Source organism: Rhagoletis zephyria, unplaced genomic scaffold (assembly GCF_001687245.7).
Source record: "Rhagoletis zephyria isolate East Lansing unplaced genomic scaffold, Rhagoletis_zephyria_1.1 Rzeph_scaffold_01732, whole genome shotgun sequence".
NCBI classification, from domain to species: Eukaryota; Metazoa; Arthropoda; class Insecta; order Diptera; family Tephritidae; genus Rhagoletis; species Rhagoletis zephyria.
This window is the reverse complement of record NW_016158816.1, coordinates 68,440-87,099: the sequence shown is the minus strand read 5'-3', so window position 1 is coordinate 87,099 and position 18,660 is coordinate 68,440. Positions and strand designations below refer to the sequence as shown.

Sequence of the window (18,660 nt, the reverse complement as noted above, 5' to 3'; positions counted from 1 at the left end):
GGTCGGCGAAGTATCTCGCTGCATAGTTTAGAACCGGCCGGCCAATTGCCTTGTATGTTGCCAACAACGTTTCTTTATCTTTGCCCCAAGTGCTGCCGGACAGCGACTTGAGGACATTGTTGCGGCTCTGTACTTTGTTGACAATTGCGGTTGTATGCGCCGAGGGGAGCAGACTGTCGAAGGTAACTCCGGGGATTTTCGGGTTATTCACCGTCGGTATTGTTATGCCATCGACGTTGCAGTGTGACCTTCGGCCAGGTGGTGAAAAGGGTTGCCGAGGATTTCACAGGGGATAGGGCAAGGCTCCTTGCAGTGAAGAAGCGAGAAAGTNAACCCTGCGGAACTTACGTTCACCTACATGAACGTCGTTTGGTATGGGCAGTGTAGTGAAGGCGCCCTCAGTAACATCCATGAAGCCTTTCCAATCAGCTTTGGAAAAGTTGACATAAGTCCGGTGATCCACGGAAGCAAAGTCGGCAGGTTTATCAATCGAGATGACTATGGGCAGATGGTCTGATGCTAGGGTCAGCATAGGTCGCCATGATACGCTGTTTATCAGACCAGCGCTGACAATTGTTAGATCTGGCGAGCTGCAGCAGCTGCCCATAATCCTGGTGGGTGCGTCGTCGTTCATTGTGCAGAATGTCTAATCGTCTATCTGCTCAGCCAGATGTATTCCCCTACGATCATTTGACAGGCTTGAGTGCCAAAGATCGTGGTGCGCGTTAAAGTCACCAACTACCATACGGTTTTCACCTCTGAGTAGCGCACCTATTTCAGGGTGATATCCTGCCGGGCAGCTGGTGACAGGGGGTATGTATACGTTAAATATTTCGAGCTCAACATCGTCTGACCAGATAGCAATACCCTGACATTCTAGGATGGTATCCCTGCGGTCGATGTCTGCTTCAATAAGTCGATACTGCACGGTGTGGTGCGTGATGAACGCTTCGCACAGCATGGGGCCACGAACGACGTGATCCATTGCCGGTGCGTACGTAGGCCCGAGCAGTTACGGAGGTGACTCCACCCGTCACAGGCATTGCATCTGACCGAGGTGGAGTCTGTATGCAAGTCGTCTCTGGCATAGGCAGCAGGTGTAAATTTCTGGCCCTGGGTTAGACTCTATACCAGGCCTGAGCAGAAGGGTACGGAGAAGATGTAGCCCTAGAATCGAGCCACGTTTGATGGATTTCGCCGACCTAAACGGGGTTAGATCGCCGAAACAACAGCCCTTGGTCGGGTAAAACCCGAGTCATTCCGGTACGTAGAACCGCCTGTCGTGGGAATGGGTAAAACCCGAGTCATTCCGGTACGTAGAACCGGCTGTCGTGGGAATGTCTTTTCTTTTTTGTCAGTTTCTGAATTTGAAGTTTGGCGTAAAAAGCTTTGCAGATTTGTTCTTTCAAGTTTTGTGTTTTAAAAATGCGAGTGACGAATATTTTTCGCATCACTTTGAAACTCGGAGTGATAAAAATAAAAATGATGCAATCAACACAAGTAAACTATTTGACAAATACATCACATGCCAATTCATGAGTGAGCCGAACATGTGAGGAGTTTATTTAGTGCTCTTAAATAATATAACTCTTCAGAGCGAAATAGTTCTTTCGTGGCTTTGCGAGCTCTGTTTTTTTTTTAATTTGCAAGCGTGTAATCACATTATTTTAATAAATAGAACCCAAGAAAATATTTAATTTTTATTTTTGCCACTCCGAATTTAATTTTGGAACTCACCCGCGATGCGAATTTACATCGGTAGATTTAATCTTCACATTTTTTGATGAGCTTTGGGAATATGTTAGAAATGAGCATAAGGGTGTTCACCGAAACCAGTAAAGTTTTGAAAGGGGGCTAGGAGAAAAATAAGTTTGGAAACCTCTCGTTTAGTCAGTGAACTGTGCCAGGATAAGACTTCGGAATTTTTTTCTTACGTTTTCAATTTTATACTTTTGAATGTAAACAAAATCTCTATCAGCTGTTCGTCTAGCTTGCAAGTTTCTGGAAATTTTCTGTTCGTGTACTATTTTAGATATTTTTCTCTTGTGAGAGAATAGATGACATTTCGGCGGAATTTTGCTGTTGGGCATTTTTTACTGGAGATATTAAACGAACGTACCTATTGACTAACCATCATTTAACAGAACTGTTACGAACGGCGTTAACTGACGTAAAACCAGATTTTGAAAATTTGGCCAAAGAGGTCTTTTTATTTTTCTTTAATATCTATCTTACGTACATTAGAATAATAATAAAATTAATGTTTTTTATTTCTAATAATAATTTTATTTAAAAATAAAATTTTTGCTTCTGTTGTTGTTTTGTGGCCCTTTGTAGCATTTAGAATTTACATGTGGTTCTTTTCGGCCTCGGCCTTGCCTACCCCTGAACTATACTATACATGTTCATGGACGATTCACCATCGGACCGGATCATTGTTGCCGCAAGAACTTGCTCGCGGACATAACGCTTTCGTTAGGTCACATAATAGGCTAAGATCCCAATGCCGCCAGACCTATCTTATTTTCGAATTAACCAAAATCAGGGAATAATCAGTGTTATGTGTAGTTAAGAATGAATGAGTATCTGCTTCCTTGGGTAGTCAGCCCTTTTAGAGGTATCAGGAAGAAGGGAAAGGTACGCAAAAATGTTACTTACCTATGTTAAATACAAAACGCTGGTTTTTAGATATATTTTAGAGAATATTGTTAAAAATCAATATACAATAATGCCGGACACTTTCCGTGGGCGGTTACTTCCGCCAGACGCTTTAAAGCTTGCCTAAAAATTAGAGAAATTAACTTATTTTCTCAGTGCCAAATTTTGTATTTAATACTAAGGGGAAAGCCAGACCAATCCGATGGGCCGAATGTCCTCTCAAACGCAATAAAAGTAAATTTTTTTTATGAAATTTGAGTAGGAAATCATGGCTGCATTCCAAAACGTCAAAATACAAAGCATCGGTCTCTTTTACTTCCAAACCACAGCAGATTGTAATGTCAAATGTGCGCAACCACGGTTTGATGCTACTGAGCTACGTCTCCATGTGTTTCATCAAACTTAATAGGAAAACTAACTATATATTAGATGATTATTATTTACATTACTAATTAATTAGTATATTATTGCCTCTTATTGCGTTTCGTTTCAACTGAACGCAACGCAATACAGTTGTGTCTAATATAAGCGAAATTCTATCGTGTCCAGAGCGCGAAGAAGCGGACACTAAAATAATTTACCAAGTTTGTAAAATTGATGCTCAAGCAAACATTGTAATCAGATGTTCTGATACTGATGTTGCAGCGATAATGCTTGGTAATATACATCATTTGCAAAATACTAATTCACATGTGTTGATATTTACAAGAACTGGTAATAAAGAAATATATGTTGATTTAAGAAAGAGCTATCGCAGGGTGTGATTACACTCCCGCTCTCTTGAAAAGAGGAAAACAAAGACCTTTCGGTATATTAAAATAAAATAAGTAGAGCACCAACAAGCTTTTATCAAATTTAACGAGCATGAATTATATAATGATAAAAACGCGGAACAAAATGTGTTCAATATAATACAACAATCTGTGATGTATATAATGTTGCGGGAATAGTTGATGTGGATGCCTCCAGGCTTCACATTTTTATAAATACTTATTCAATTTCCAACTTAAAGAATTCGACCACAAAGGTGTGAATAACTTTGATACATGTAATTTACCACATTGCTAAAGTGAAATAATCCAGCAATTTCGTCGAGCAAATTACATTTATATGGAATAATTCTTATGTCAAGCATCCAAGAATCTTCCGTCCTGAGAATAATGGGTGGGCATTGGAAAATAACCAGTACCAGTGACCTGGTTCGATGGCGATCAGTTCCAGGTTTTGTTAGTGCATCAATTCAAAATGAACCAGGTATTTAGACTTAATGTTCAATTATTTTTATATTTGCTTCTTCATCTTATCTGTTTTTCCTGATAAATTAGGTTACTGCGGTGATAACGATGATGAGCAAAGTATTGAAGATTGGCTCGATGATGAAATACAAAGCTCTAACGAGGATTAAAGCGAAGATTAAGAGTCAATAAAATACTAATTAATTAAAAATACTAAATGATAATCCCTTAATTAGCCGATAGGTAGTAGCGAGTTGCTATACGTAATGTGAATTTTAGTATTTCCCTGCAAGAAAGATACTGGTCAAATGATTAGTAAAATGACCTGGAGCCATGACTGAAACTTTCCGTATTTTTCCCATCACATTCTTGAGGGCATCGGTAGATTTTGTGACCGTTTCTTTCTTTATGTTCCCGTACGTGTGACTTTACATCTCGCTCTCCCTCATGTCTTGTGCGCTTAGCTAAATGTATAGCTGCACTGCTTACACCCGTCACAGCTACTCTGGTTTTTACTAGTCAAATGACCAAATGTTTTCTTAAGGAATTTACTGGTTTTATGACCGCCATTTTACGGGCATAATGACCGTCGTTTTACAGGCATAATGACCGTCATTTTACGGGCACAATGACCATCATTTTACGGTTGAAATGATCGCCTTTATACGGTTATAACGACCGTCATTTTTCAGGCTTATTGATCGTCATTTTACAGGCTTTATGACCGTCATTTTACGGTTATAAGGACCGCATTTCACCACCATTTCTACTCCCATGTGACTGTTTGTTATAGTCTTAATAAAACACATTTAGGATTTTTAATTGTACTTCTTTCTTTTATTACATTTATTTGAACTTAGTTCATTAAAATCTATGTATTTAGGATATTCACAAGATGCAGTAAGCTTATTATAAAAAGTACTCCTCTTCATTTTTATTTGTAAAATACAGTACTTACTTGCAAATATTAAGCTTCGCAAAACGATTTTCCACCACCGAACGAAAATGCTGCACACAAAAACTGGACTGGACCTGCACAATAAAAGACACAATAAATATACATAGTTTTATAACAATTTTTATCGCTATTTTTACTTACTTGTAAGTTTGGAACAAAGGCACACAAAGCTGATTTTCCACGCTGAATGCAAAATGCAATTTTAATAAAAATGGCCGAACGCCGAGCCGCAGAATTCACAAATTTTTAATTGCAACTGCACAATAAAAGATGCATTAAATATACACGGTTTTAAAACAACTTTTATCGCAATTTTTACTTACTTCTATTTGGAACGAAGGCACACAAAGCTTTTATATATACTTTAAATATATTTTCCACCGCTGAAATAAATGTACATAGGTATATTAAAATGACTGAACGCCAAGCCGCACAATTCACAAATTAATTGCAACTCACGATTGCTGTGTTTTGTTCATTTTTCTTTTCGCATAATTTCACCATCCCTATGCATGCAACGTGTGCGAGTGAATAAGATATATTAAAACAGTTGAAAAATTTTAAGATGTTGTTTCATTCTAAGACTTTTTCGTAGCGAATTCTTACATGTACTATTTATGTATTAGTGACAATCGAAAATTTGTGTGAATGTGTTCTAGTTTCGGTCATTCGAGTTTTGCAGGGATGGTTGCCCACCGGTTATCAGTCGTCATATATAATAGGGCCATTACACATATATTTCTTGAGTCGGAACTGTCGTTGCGCGTGGACGTGTTTTTCTACGTTCTCTGGTCGTTTCTTTTTGTCCTGCTAACTCTAATTCGAAAAATGAGTAACAACTTACATGTGTACATAAACTATCAGAAATCAGAAATTGTGTGCCTTTCTATATGAGACAGTGACTCTAATACGTAATATTTAATATTTTTTCCTGCTATTTTTGAACTAACAATGCCGTGTGTATGTGCAAATAAGGTAGAGTGTGCACAAGATAAAGTGCAGTGCGATGAGTGCAACGAGCTTTTTCATCTACGCAGGTGTGTTGCCGGCCGGCATCATTCTCTTTGCTTGCCTCCACCACCCAAGAACACGGATGAGTGTAATGCTAATAATATGGAGCAAAGTGAGCTAATCAAGTTGGTCCAGCAACACACATCTAAGCAATCAATTACTTTAGAGGCTGCACTAAACGAAATCACCGCTCTTAAAGAAGAAAATACACTAGCACAACTTCGCTCCGGCTACTGCAGCAGGTTAAACTCCTACCTGAGTAGATTGAATGAGGATGTGCCAAATAAGTGTCCGGCATGCGGAGAGACCCCACATGACTCGAAACATCTCTTCGCATGCCCGGAAAACCCGACAACCCTAACGGCCTTGTCCCTGTGGACCAACCCCGCAGAAGCTGCACGCTTCCTAGGGCTGCCGTTAGTGGAACTTGACGACAACGACTGAGATACCAACCGATCTGGGCGGGGTTGTTGTAGCCGCTACAACAACAACAACAACAACAAGAAAATACTCGCATGGTTGCTGCAGTCAATTCTCTGCTTGAAGACAATTTGTCACTCGTCAAACAGACAGAATCGCTTGAAGCTGAAGTTCGGTCCCTGCAAAGTAAATTTCGCTTTGATGAGTTGCTGTCGGCGTTCTCCTGTCTTGCTAATTTAATCAAGGCATCTCGCGACGTCAACAAGTGTACCGAAGCTAAGTTTCAAACTACCAACAACGCTTTGAAAAGTACATCTTCGAAAACTACAACTCGTTCCAATTCTCTTCGCTCTCTTAGCCCCGCTGGTATCATCCCCGTTGTTTCTCTCTGTGCGCCTGAACCTATCAGTGTGACTACATCAACAACAGCAACCACTAAGAGTACTGCCAACTCTGCTTGCGTCGGTATCGAAAACATTAATGTCGGCGTGACAACATTAATGACCGCAACTACTAAGGGACCACTCTCGTATGCTGATGCTGTCTCTAATTCTGCCTCTACTCCTAATTCGGCTGCTGCTACTACCACTGCTGATGTTAGTTATATACATTCTCAACTAAACGCTAATGCTCTGTCACTCCCGCCGGCTGAATCCATCTGTCGTCCTTCAAATCTACTGTCAGTGCCGAAAATATCATAGCCTATGTAGCGAGAAACGCCGCAATTGACAGCGGCCAAATTGCCTTNACTAAACGCTAATGCTCTGTCACTCCCGCCGGCTGAATCCATCTGTCGTCCTTCAAATCTACTGTCAGTGCCGAAAATATCATAGCCTATGTAGCGAGAAACGCCGCAATTGATAGCGGCCAAATTGCCTGCTTCCCCCTCATTAAAAAAGAAACTGATATTAACAAGCTAAGAAAGATTAATTTTAAGCTTGGTGTCTCGACTACGCTCCTTGGCAAGGTTCTAGATCCTGCGCTATGGCCAGCCGACGCCAAAGTTCGACCTTTTCAATTTATTGAAAAAGCTACCGGAAAAAATAAGTCTGCCTAGCAACTAACCAACAAAAAAGATTGTGAGTTTAAAGAACTAAAGATTTACTTTCAAAACATGGGCGGCATCCGGACTAAATCTGAGGCCATTTTAAGTGCTTATTCGGAGTTTGATGTTATTATCTTTGTGGAAACGGGGCTGAGTGCTGACTTTTTTGATCAAGAGTTTTTCGATCCCAAAGTATATAATATCTTTCGTAAAGACAGAGATGCAATAAAAACGGGCTGCTCGCTTGGAGGTGGTGTGCTAATTGCGGTACAACGGAGATTACGGGCTAGTCAAGTATCTCTTTGGAATTCGGATACCATTTTGGATCAATTGTGTATCTGCCTAAGTGGATCACCTGCTTATGGCTCCTTATATCTAATTTCATCGTATATTCCGCCTAATAGCAACTACTCCATTTATAAAGCACACACAGATAATATTGTTCACTTAGTTCATAACAACTTAGCTGATAATCATCTTTGTGTATTTGGTGACTTCAACCTTCCTAACATTTCGTGGTCTGGGTGTTTCTCTAACTTGGGTCTTACTCCAACCAATATTACAGCTGCGCATGAGTCATATTGTATAGTTAATATCTTAAGCCTAGATTTAACTCAAATTAATTATTTTACTAACAAGCTTAATAGAATTCTTGATCTGGTTTTCACCAGTGCGAATACCACCATTTCCCAGTGTCTTTCCCCATTCTCTCCGGCAGACAAACATCATGTCTCATTATCACTTAAGGTGGAATTCTATGAATTCTCAGTCAACAAGTCTGAAGAAAAAGTTATGTTCAAATATGGATGTTGTGACTTTGATAAACTAAACTCTTGCTTGCTTTAAACTGACTGGGCGAATTTGTTCTCCAGCTTAGATGTTGCAAGCTGTTATTGTACTTTTAAATATCGAGTAAACGATATCTGTCTTAAAAATATTCCAATAATGAAAAAAGGGCCTACAAACTTCCGTGGTACAATTATGAACTAAAAAAACTTAAGAACCAACTAAATAAGTTTTTTAATAAGTTCAAAAAAACTAAGGTACAGTCTCATTTTATACGGTATCAGCAACTTGAAAAAATTCAACTGCCTAAAGAAGTTCCTTTATAGAAACTATATTTTCAATGTAGAATCGAACATTAAATTAAATCCTAAAACTTTTTGGCACTACATTAAGTCTATCAAGTCCAGCGTTGGTGTTCCTTGTGCGGTTTGTCTTGGGGAAAAACTTGCTAGCTCACCTTTAGAAGTTGCCAATTTATTCGCCGATTTTTTCTAATGACGACGTTAGTGACCCGTGCTACTCTTCTCACAATAACCCACCTTCATCACTAAACTTTGGCTCCCTAAGTCTTTCTTCTGATGACATAATTCGGGGCATTAATTCTTTAAAAGTCTCTACTCAGACTGACATTGATGGTCTTTGTTCCGCCCTTCTAAAAAAATGCCCAGCGCTAATACCACCTATTAAATTTATTTTCAACACCTCACTATGTACTGGAGTTTTTTTGGATAACTGGAAAGTAACAACTATTACTCCAATTTTCAAAAGTGGCAAACAGAATGATGCTACTAACTACAGACCAATCTGCAAGCTGTCTACAATTTCTAAACTGTTCGAAAGTATAGTGAAGGAGAAAATGTACTTTGCCGTTAAGAGTTAAATCTCACCTCACCAGCATGGCTTTGTTGCTGGACGGTCTACGCTTACTAACCTAGCAGTCTTTAGTGAATACTGCATTGACACGTTTTCTTCTGGGCTCCAAGTTGATTGTATATACACTGACTTTTCCAAGGCATTCGACAAAGTATCCCATAGCATTCTGTTGCGCAAGCTTGCCACGCTGGGTTTCCACTCTATATTCCTGAAGTGGCTGAATTCTTATTTAAGTAATAAGCGTGGTCTCAATCGAGGGGGTATCTTCTACTCCATTTATTGCATCATCTGGCGTACCACAGGGTAGCATCTTAGGACCTTTACTCTTTGTTCTTTTTATTAATGACATAGGCAGCTGTTTTTCGTTCTCTAGGTTCTTGCTTTACGCGGATGACCTAAAAGTTTTATCTTCGATTAAGAGTTCTAAAGATGCTTCTAGGGTTCAATTAGATATCAATAGATTGTACTTATGGTGTTGTCGGTCTCACCTACATCTCAATATTAGCAAGTGTTATCACGTAACGTTTTCCAAACTACGTAACGATGTGCAAACATCATACAGTATCTCTGGTACTCCCCTTCAGTCAGTTTCTGAGATCAAAGACCTTGAGGTAATTTTCGATGCGTCTTTTTTATTCAATAACCACATTAATTTTATCATATCTAAATCATATGCTGTGTTGGGCTTTGTTCGTCGAAATAGTTGTAATTTTACTGATCCCTACACTCTGAAATTACTCTACACGTCTTTTGTTCGTCCAAAGCTTGAATATGCAGCACTCATCTGGAGACCTCATCCAAAATTTGCCATCGATAGAATTGAGCGTATTCAAAAGGTTTTCCTTAAATATGCCCTTTCTTCCCTCAATTTCTCCACTCCCGTCCCTCCGTACAATTCCCGCCTCCTTTTGATTAACCTGAAGTCCCTCGAAAGCAGAAGGAATATTCTTTCCTTGTCTTTTGTGCGTGGCTTGATAAGTGGCGAAATCGATTGCCCCGCATTACTGCTTGCTATTCAATTTCTTATTCCTGCGAGAACACTTCGTTTTAATCTTCCCTTTTACCTCAAGGCCCTCAGTACGAATTGCTTGATTTTTCTTTGCCCAAGAATATATTTTATAGTTTATTGAATTCAATTTTATTTTAGTGCCTTCTGCACTTTAGTTCTCTGGTATCGTTTTAGTCAGTAAGAACCTCTGTAGCTTATTGACTTTTTGAAATAAATAAATAAATATATAGTTAATATTTTCCTATTTATTAAGTTTCATCGCATGAATACGTGGCATATGGGTAATATAATTTCCTGCTCAAATTTCATATAAAAAAATTAACTTTTATTGGTTCTGGGAGGACGTCCGGCCCATCGGATTGGTCTGGCTTTTCACAAATGTTATTAAAATAGTCCTCATAGTATTATATAAGAAATTTGCCACTGAGAAAATAAGATAGTATACCTAATTTTTTCTAAGGACACAATCGTTCTCGCCAAAGCCGATTAGAGAAAGTTCGATCGGAAAACTGTGGTTCTCTTCAGGAGACTTCTAATATTAATATCCAATTGTTTATTTAACCATTTTTTAATATTAGATATTTTTTATTGGTCCCCCATTGCATTTTCTGGGGATTTTTGAGGACCTATAAAATATAGTTACCGTGAAAAAATGGTTAAAGAAACAATTGGGTATTATTACTGGGAATCTTCTGAAGATAAGCAAAGTTTCCGATCGAAAGATATAGATTTTTTAAAGAATTCTACACTATTTCTACGAAAAGTTTTTTTTCCCCCATATAAAATACATGGAAAACTTTCAGCGCTTTTAGCATTCCCTAAATTTTTTTTATTTCAAAATAAAAAAAATATGGGTATATTTTTTCGGTATAGAACAATCCTAGGGGGTGTCGGCATTAAAAATCCGACCTTATTTTTTCACATACATTTTTGGACCACTTTAATGTACATATCTGTAGACTTTTGACAAAACGACTTCTCTCGAGTGAGGTCATTTTCTCTTCAAAGCCTTAATTCATTGAGTTGTCGAAATATATTTATATGTTCATCCATTAATAGGAGTAGTGCAAGACGCTATCTTAATGAAAGTTTAATAAAAAAATCTAATTTTTAAATGAAAGTTCCTTATAATTTACTCTAAATTTCAACCTACGGAAAGCACAGAGGATGTTTTGTCAAAAGTCCACAGATATGTACTATGTATAAATACAATACATGAAGGCAATTTTAACGACATCAGATCTGCACCGATTTTTCGATTTTCAAAACTGAAGTTCCAAATTAAAGGTTTTTGAATAGGGATGTCACCTTTCTTAAAATTATAAAACCTGCATTGTTGATTGTATTAAAAAAAATTAGGTGTCAAATGAGAGGGCTGGGCCTGTATCAGTATTTTTGAATAGGGTTGCCACCTGCTTAAAAAATCGTAAGACTTACGATGTTCGCTCTATTTTAAAAATGTGGTGCCATATATACGGTCTTGGTCTATAGATCTCCAAGGAAGAACGTCTTACTTTTTGAAAGGGGTTGCCTGTTAGAAATTGTTTGTCCAGAGCATCAGATTTACACCGTTCTCCCGAGTTGCTTATTTCTGCTCAAAAAAATAAAAGGCAAATTTTAACTTTTACTTTTGCCTTACAAAATAAAAGGCAGAATTAATCGTTATTATTTGCTCAAAATGATAAAAGTCAGGTTTTTAAAAGTCATGGAGGAATCACAATCTTTAATTCCTTAAATTGGAACGCTAAGCGTCAAGTTTTCCAATGCCAACGAGTGCCAGCGCTCGCTATACCCAAATCCACGCGGCGTAATTTTTGACGTTTTCTCATTTCTTCTCGTTTTTATTCTCGGTGTTCTCTGTCCATTTTTTGTCCTATCCCTTTCTTTCCGTCTTTTGCATCCAACTTCAACACGCAACGCCCTGTCAAAAATTAAAATTCTATTTGCTCGGCTCTAGCGCCGCGTTATTGTGGGATGCTCCATACAAATTGTATGGGCATGAGGATTTTTGACAGTTGTTTGGCGCTTAACGCGCCAATTTAGGGACGGCAGTAATGCAGTGGTGCACAGCGTCGACAGAGCTACCAATACCAGCGCAACATTTTTGTCTTAGTATGCGTACACTAGCAACCCTGCAAAAAGTGGGACAGGACCACGCTACCTTGTAACCCACACTAGTTACCAAAATGGTCCAAATATATGGAGAAAATACAGTTACATTAACATTGCGATGTCATTGGACCTGTCCACCTCTAGTCCAACGCTGCATAATTTGGGACCACTTCTGGTTCACCGCTGCATAACATGGGACCACCTAAACAACTACTCCTTTTGGACCATGACACATTCGGCAGCCGAATCATGTTGCCGATGGGGAACGAAGAGGTGGTTCTCAACACATACATATATCAGTTTTTTACGTTTGAAGTGGTCCAGGTAAGCATAACAAGTTACTAGTATGCAACCTGGTCCTTTTGCACATACTTTAAAACTACGACCCAGTGGACCACCTGGTCCTTAAATTTTTGCAGGGAGATGGTGTTCAACACATATATCAGTTTTTTACGTTTGAAGTGGTCCAGGTAAGCATAACAAGTTACTAACAAGTATGCAACCTGGTCCTTTTGCACATACTTTAAAACTACGACCCAGTGGACCACCTGGTCCTTAAATTTTTGCAGGGAGATGGTGTTCAACACATATATCAGTTTTTTACGTTTGAAGTGGTCCAGGTCAGCATAACAAGTTATTAGTATGCATCCTGGTCCTTTTGCATGTACTTTAAAACTACGACCCAGTGGACCACCTGGTCCTCAAATTTATGTAGGGAAACGCAAACTAATTCGCTGCCAGCGTCGCAACAGTTCGCTAGCTGCGCACACACGGTTTGTATGTGAAAGCCGAGTAGCTCTCGGAGCCTCTCGTGTGCGCCACTGGTATAATGGTACCTTTGAAAAAGCGATAGCATAATTTTTTTCACTATGCCTTTTTGGTGTAAAATATTTTACAATAACTTTTATTTTCAGTCTCTGGAAAAATTAGTACTATACTGATAATATCAGTACGTCTAGCAACCGTAATAGGCCTTCTGCGACCACATAACCGACCGTGAACGTGAATTATTGGTGAAAACGTTGGACCAAATGAGTCAATAAAAAAACTTATTTTAGGCGGGTCGAAGTTCGCCGGGTCTGCTAGTAATTAATAAACATTAAGAAAACGAAAGGAAAATAGTCAAAATCGGTCAAGATGTCGTGACCCAATTTTTTCATAACAGTATATATACCAGGGGCCCTGTAACACAAAGTTTACAATTTAACAAGTTATTGTGATTCGCTTGTAGCTACAAGTTATATAATTTTTTGTAACAATAGCCGTCATCGATTCGCCAACAATTAGCGAGTGGCGAAACGAACGAACTCATTGAGGTATAACCAAACTCGCTATCGTCTATCCGTGCTAGCTAACTTCGTTGTTGCTTTCACATGCAAAAGTCTTCTTTAAGCGACCGGAATTCAAACATAGCGAGCGAGAAGTGGCGAATCGATGACGGCTAATATTATTTTATACACTTGTAGCTATCAGTGAAATATTCTACACTTGTAAATGTAGTTTCCACAAGCATTTGTAGATACATTTCGATTTGTACTTTAATATACATATTTTTAATAGCCTTGATATAGTTATTTACAAGCTAGAGCTCTTTTTGAAAATCGACTATCTGGCTACTCGCTTAGTCGACTAAAGAAAACAACTAATCGATAAATCGAAAATCAACTGATTTTCGACTAGGTGTATGTGAGCGGTTAGTTGAAAAAGTCGGAAAGAAACGGTTAGTCGATTAAGTGTAGTCGCTTATTTTTCGATACAACTTTTGCTATGCAACTAATCGATTAACAAGTAGGGACACGATATCGAACCGAAGGTACCGATATAGCACTCACTTAAAGTATCGCTGTAAAAATATCGGGTTCCCATTATTCTCGGGATAAAAAGACCCAATATTCCCAATATCAACACAAAACCCAAAAATAAATCTGAATATTGGACTCTGTAAAGCCCAAAATATAACTACATTGCTTTACATATCAATTCCAAAGTGTAGACATAAGGCCTTTTCCAGCGGTGAGTCATAGTACGACATGGATTTGCATTAAATGGAACCGCTAGGTGCGCTTAAGTCAAAATAAAAAATATATTCGACATAAAATTTATATTATATTTGCGCAAAAAATTAATTTAAAAACAATATTATCAAACAAGCTTCAGTGGAGTTATTAGTAGCGTAATGTCTTGTAACGTGACGTCAGATACATTATCTTTGTAATGCGTCTTTGCGATTCGATACGATACAAGGGTTCTGGTACTCGATTCCAAAAAATATCATTTTAAAACTATCGATTAAAAAGTATCGATTAAAAAGTATCGGTATCGAATGGAAAAAGATATCGATATAGTACCGGATCGACATTCGTGTCCCTATTAACAAGAGCCAATACCATTTGTTTCCGGCGGACGTATAGCACTTGCCGTGAAAAATAAAACATATATTATTAATTAAATATGGCTGCAAAACAAATAATGTTAAAAAAGGTTTCATTATTTACAAAAAGTTAAAGAAAATAAAGAAATTTTAAGAAACCGTAGCATCGAATTGTTTTATTCACGATTACTGGGCCTATATCTTCAAGCACAGTTTTACACTGTTCTCGATTCTGTCTGAACCTTTCCACAAATTCTGCGTCTCTCAGAAAGAAAGTATTCATTCTGTCTCGGTACCGATACACTGTAGGAAGGTTTTGGTTTTTACTTTAGGAATCACTTCACCACATATCGGCAGAAAAATGGCAAAAGATTTCACTGTACTGAATCTAAACAGCGTTCAAGAGAGATAGAAAGTTTTTTACAATTGTAGAAAAATCTGTAACACAACTCTACAAGTGTGTTCGTTGGGTTACAGAAATAGACTGCAATTGTAAAAAAAGTTCAGTAATTACTTGCTTTGTGTTACAAAAGATCTACACTTGTTTAATTTATTTGAACACTTGTAGGACTTGTAGCGCTTGTGTTACAGGTCCCAGGTCATTCGTAACAACCAAGAATATCATTGTTTTATTTAGAGTATTCAGCATATTGTATTTGATTGTGGATATAATTAAGCAAAGCTCAATGAAAAGTCACATGCAATTCACCGAGGTATAGATACAAATTATTTTAATACTAAGTCAACATTAATATCCAGATTGCGATGAATAACTAGTGGGAAAAGCTAGCCCGTTGTGTGCTCGTTCTCTGCCCATGCCTGCACATTAGACTGCGCCTTACTTGTATGGAGAACATTTTTTGTTAAGCTACAAAACAAGACTCCTTCTAGAAATGTTGCTTTGTTCATAAAAACGTACCCTGCGAAAAATGTTTAAAATCAGACCTTTCCGATGTCTGATGCCTCTAAAGGCCGTAAAATTCAACATTAGCATGCAATTTTTCACAAAGTGGTCAAAATTGCCTATAATTCAGTGGGAAAATTAATATATTTTAAGGGAACTTGATGTAGTTTTGCCATCCGTTGTCAAATATGGCTAACCTGTTTTTAAACATCCCTAACTTTTAAAGCGATAGAGTTTTTTTCCACGTAAAACTATAATTTTCTAGAAATTCAGAAGATAAATTTTAACCAAGTAAATTTAGATCAAATTGGTACGCAGAAAATTGTAGCAGCGAACTTTTGATGCATACCGGGACATTCCGCCATTTTGGGTTTCAGGTTTTTTTGGGTTTTTGCGATTTGCTAGCTTATGCATTTTTCGTAAAAACGGTTGTACACAAATTAGTAGAGAATTTAATTTCCCATATTTTTTTTATACAAACTTAAAAAAAAACTGTTATTGTAAATAATTAGCAAAAAGTGCCAACAAATTTTGCATTGTACGGTTTTCGCCATTTTTCAACAATTTCTGATAAAATGCGTAGCATGATCAAATGCCAAAATTGTAAGGAACTTTTCTCTTTTAGTGTTGGGTTCTCTGGTGGCACAAAATGTGTAAAGCCAGATCTAATTTACGGTTAGTTTAGATGCCATATTTGAGACGCCATGATGAATTTTTCAAAAGGCCACACGGCGTCTTCCCAAGTTTTTGTAAAAGATAGGGAGGTTTAAAATACTGTAGCTATTTTTGACACCGGGGGACAAAACTCCATCAAGTGTCATTTAAATATATTAAATTTCCCGCTGACTTATAGGCAAAATATTGACCTCTTTATGAAAAATTCCACGAATTTGCTGAACTTTTGGCCTTTGGTCTTTCCGTTATCCGATTTTAAAATTTTTTTGCAGGTCACGTGTTTATGATCAAATGAACCTTTCTGGGGGAGTCTTGCTTTGTAGAACAAAGTTGCAAAATAAGGCGCAGTCTACTGCACGTGCATGATGATATTCATTGAATTATTTTGAAAAACTATAACTAAATAGGGTAGCGAAGGGTGTTATACACTACATAAGTAAAAATTTCTGCAAGATAAACGGAAATCTGAATTTTTGTTAATTCTTTAAGGCTTACACAGCCCAACAAAAATATAAAAAAAAATTGGTACGTCAAATGTTAAAGCTCTTTTTGATAGATTTTTTTTTGTGCAGATTACGAATACGTAAGCATAAATTTTTCATCAACTCCAGATTTTGAAAAAAAAACGGTTTCAAATTGTCGAAAAATCGCGGGTTTGCAATATTTTAGAAGCTCTAGCAAAGAAACGAAAGGTGATAGAACCTTCCTGGCTTAAATTAAAGCTAGATCTCTCGACTACTATTTATCTCTGAAAAGAGATCTTTAATAATTGAGATCTTAAAATATTTTTTACCCTAATTATCTTAAACTAAATGATGGCCCCTTCCATGTAGCAATATCAAATGTAAAGGCAACCCATCTCATTTGACAGACACTTGACCCTCAACCTTGCGCGTTGTTGCACTTGACATTTAAACTTTTATTTTATTTTCCAGACCATTGAACCGAACCGAAACCTCGGTTGAAAGACCAAAAACTGCTTTGACGAACCAATCCAAAAGTGAAACTCTAAACGAGCGATATATGCATTTTTATAACGTGTATCCACGAATTTTGCCAGCAAAAAAGTATAAATGCAGTATACTGCCAAAAAAAGTATTGATAGGAGCATTAAGCATGAGCGATATTTTTGTAAAAAAATAAAGAAATTTTGTATTTGTCAATGTTATTGTGGCTTGTTAGCATTTTATTTTTAATATTTTTACTGAGCTTTGTACCACGATTGTTTATTAGGAAAAATTGAAAAAGCAACAAAGTCTAAGCGGTGGAAGTTATACCACTACTTCGGAGATCACCACATCTCCTCATCAGACTTCTTTTTTCTAGACTTCAGCAGGGATCGAACCTGCGTATTCGATGTTCAAAGTCAGAAGCGTTAACCACTGAGCTATGTACATCCCGTAAACTCTTGTTGCTAATTCATTTTCCTTATTCAACCAACTACTATCAAGTGCAGCTGATTTGCCGCTATTTAAACTCGACAGTGGGGTTGTTATTGCCAATTCTATACATCCATTTGCTTATTTGCTTTTTTGTATAGTTTCAGGCAGGCTCTTCCTAAACTATGTATTTGTCAATGTTATTGTGGCTTTTGCGCATGGGCTTAATTTGGGTCTTTAATCCAATACCATGCCCGGCCATCTGCTGAAAGCAATTAATTGAGTCTTGTCGGACCAAATAACCTTCAATGGAAATTTAAAAATATGTTTTTTATTGCATTCTGAAAGGCCCAACATATCCCAATAGGCAACGGTCCGGGTTTCGTGCGATGCAGCAAAGAGCTACCACACTCGCACATGTATTTTGATCAAATTTGCTTTTTTCTTTTGTGATCCTTTGCGCCCAATTTGGCAATTCTTCGCCTCGCTGTCTACTGATTTGCATTAAAGTTTAATACCTTAAGCGCTTCTGAAATAGGGGCTGCATCGCTATTTGCTGCTAAGTTCACAAGATATCGGACCGTAATATTTTTTGACAACCTTCCTTTGTCCTTGGGAACACTTTAGGCTATATTTTTTCTCAGTCTTAACATTTTCAAGTAGCAAATTCCACATTTTTTTGCCACTTTTCGTGCGGTTCCGCCTTTCCGCAGTAAATCTATTATTTACATTTATGTTTCCTGATTAACTATATTATTTACTGGTGATCACTTCTTCAATAAATTGCAATACAAAAAAAAGTCATCTGACTTCCATCTAAGTAAGAGATAACTGTAAAAGGCAAAACTTAGAGTGAGTGAAAAACTGTAACATTTGCCCTAATTTACATTTTTGTCTGCTGTTTTTTTTTATTGTTGTTGTATTGACTTCAAATCGTTATGAGAGAGGAAGTACAGGTGTACTAATAAGATTATACAACACAATTATTAGAACTTGGAAAGATAGCGATGGCTGAAGTAAAAAGTGTTATACCATGCTACAGTTTTGCCCATCACCTTCAGCAGGGATCGAACCTGCGTAATCGATGTTCAAAGTCAGAAGCGTTAACCACTGAGCTATGTACAGTGACGGGCAAAACTGTAACATGGTGTAATCCTTATTCAACCAACTACTATCAAGTGCAGCTGATTTGCCGCTATTTAAACTCGACAGCGTGGTTGTTGT

At 37.6% G+C, this 18,660-nt stretch overlaps 1 protein-coding gene across 2 annotated transcripts in view; it reads left to right on the top strand.

Moving 5' to 3' along the window:
* The window catches only part of Ube2g1 (ubiquitin-conjugating enzyme E2G 1), a 44,332-nt gene that overhangs the window by 13,132 nt on the left and 12,540 nt on the right, over nt 1-18,660 (top strand). The gene's annotated exons all lie outside the window — the stretch shown is intronic.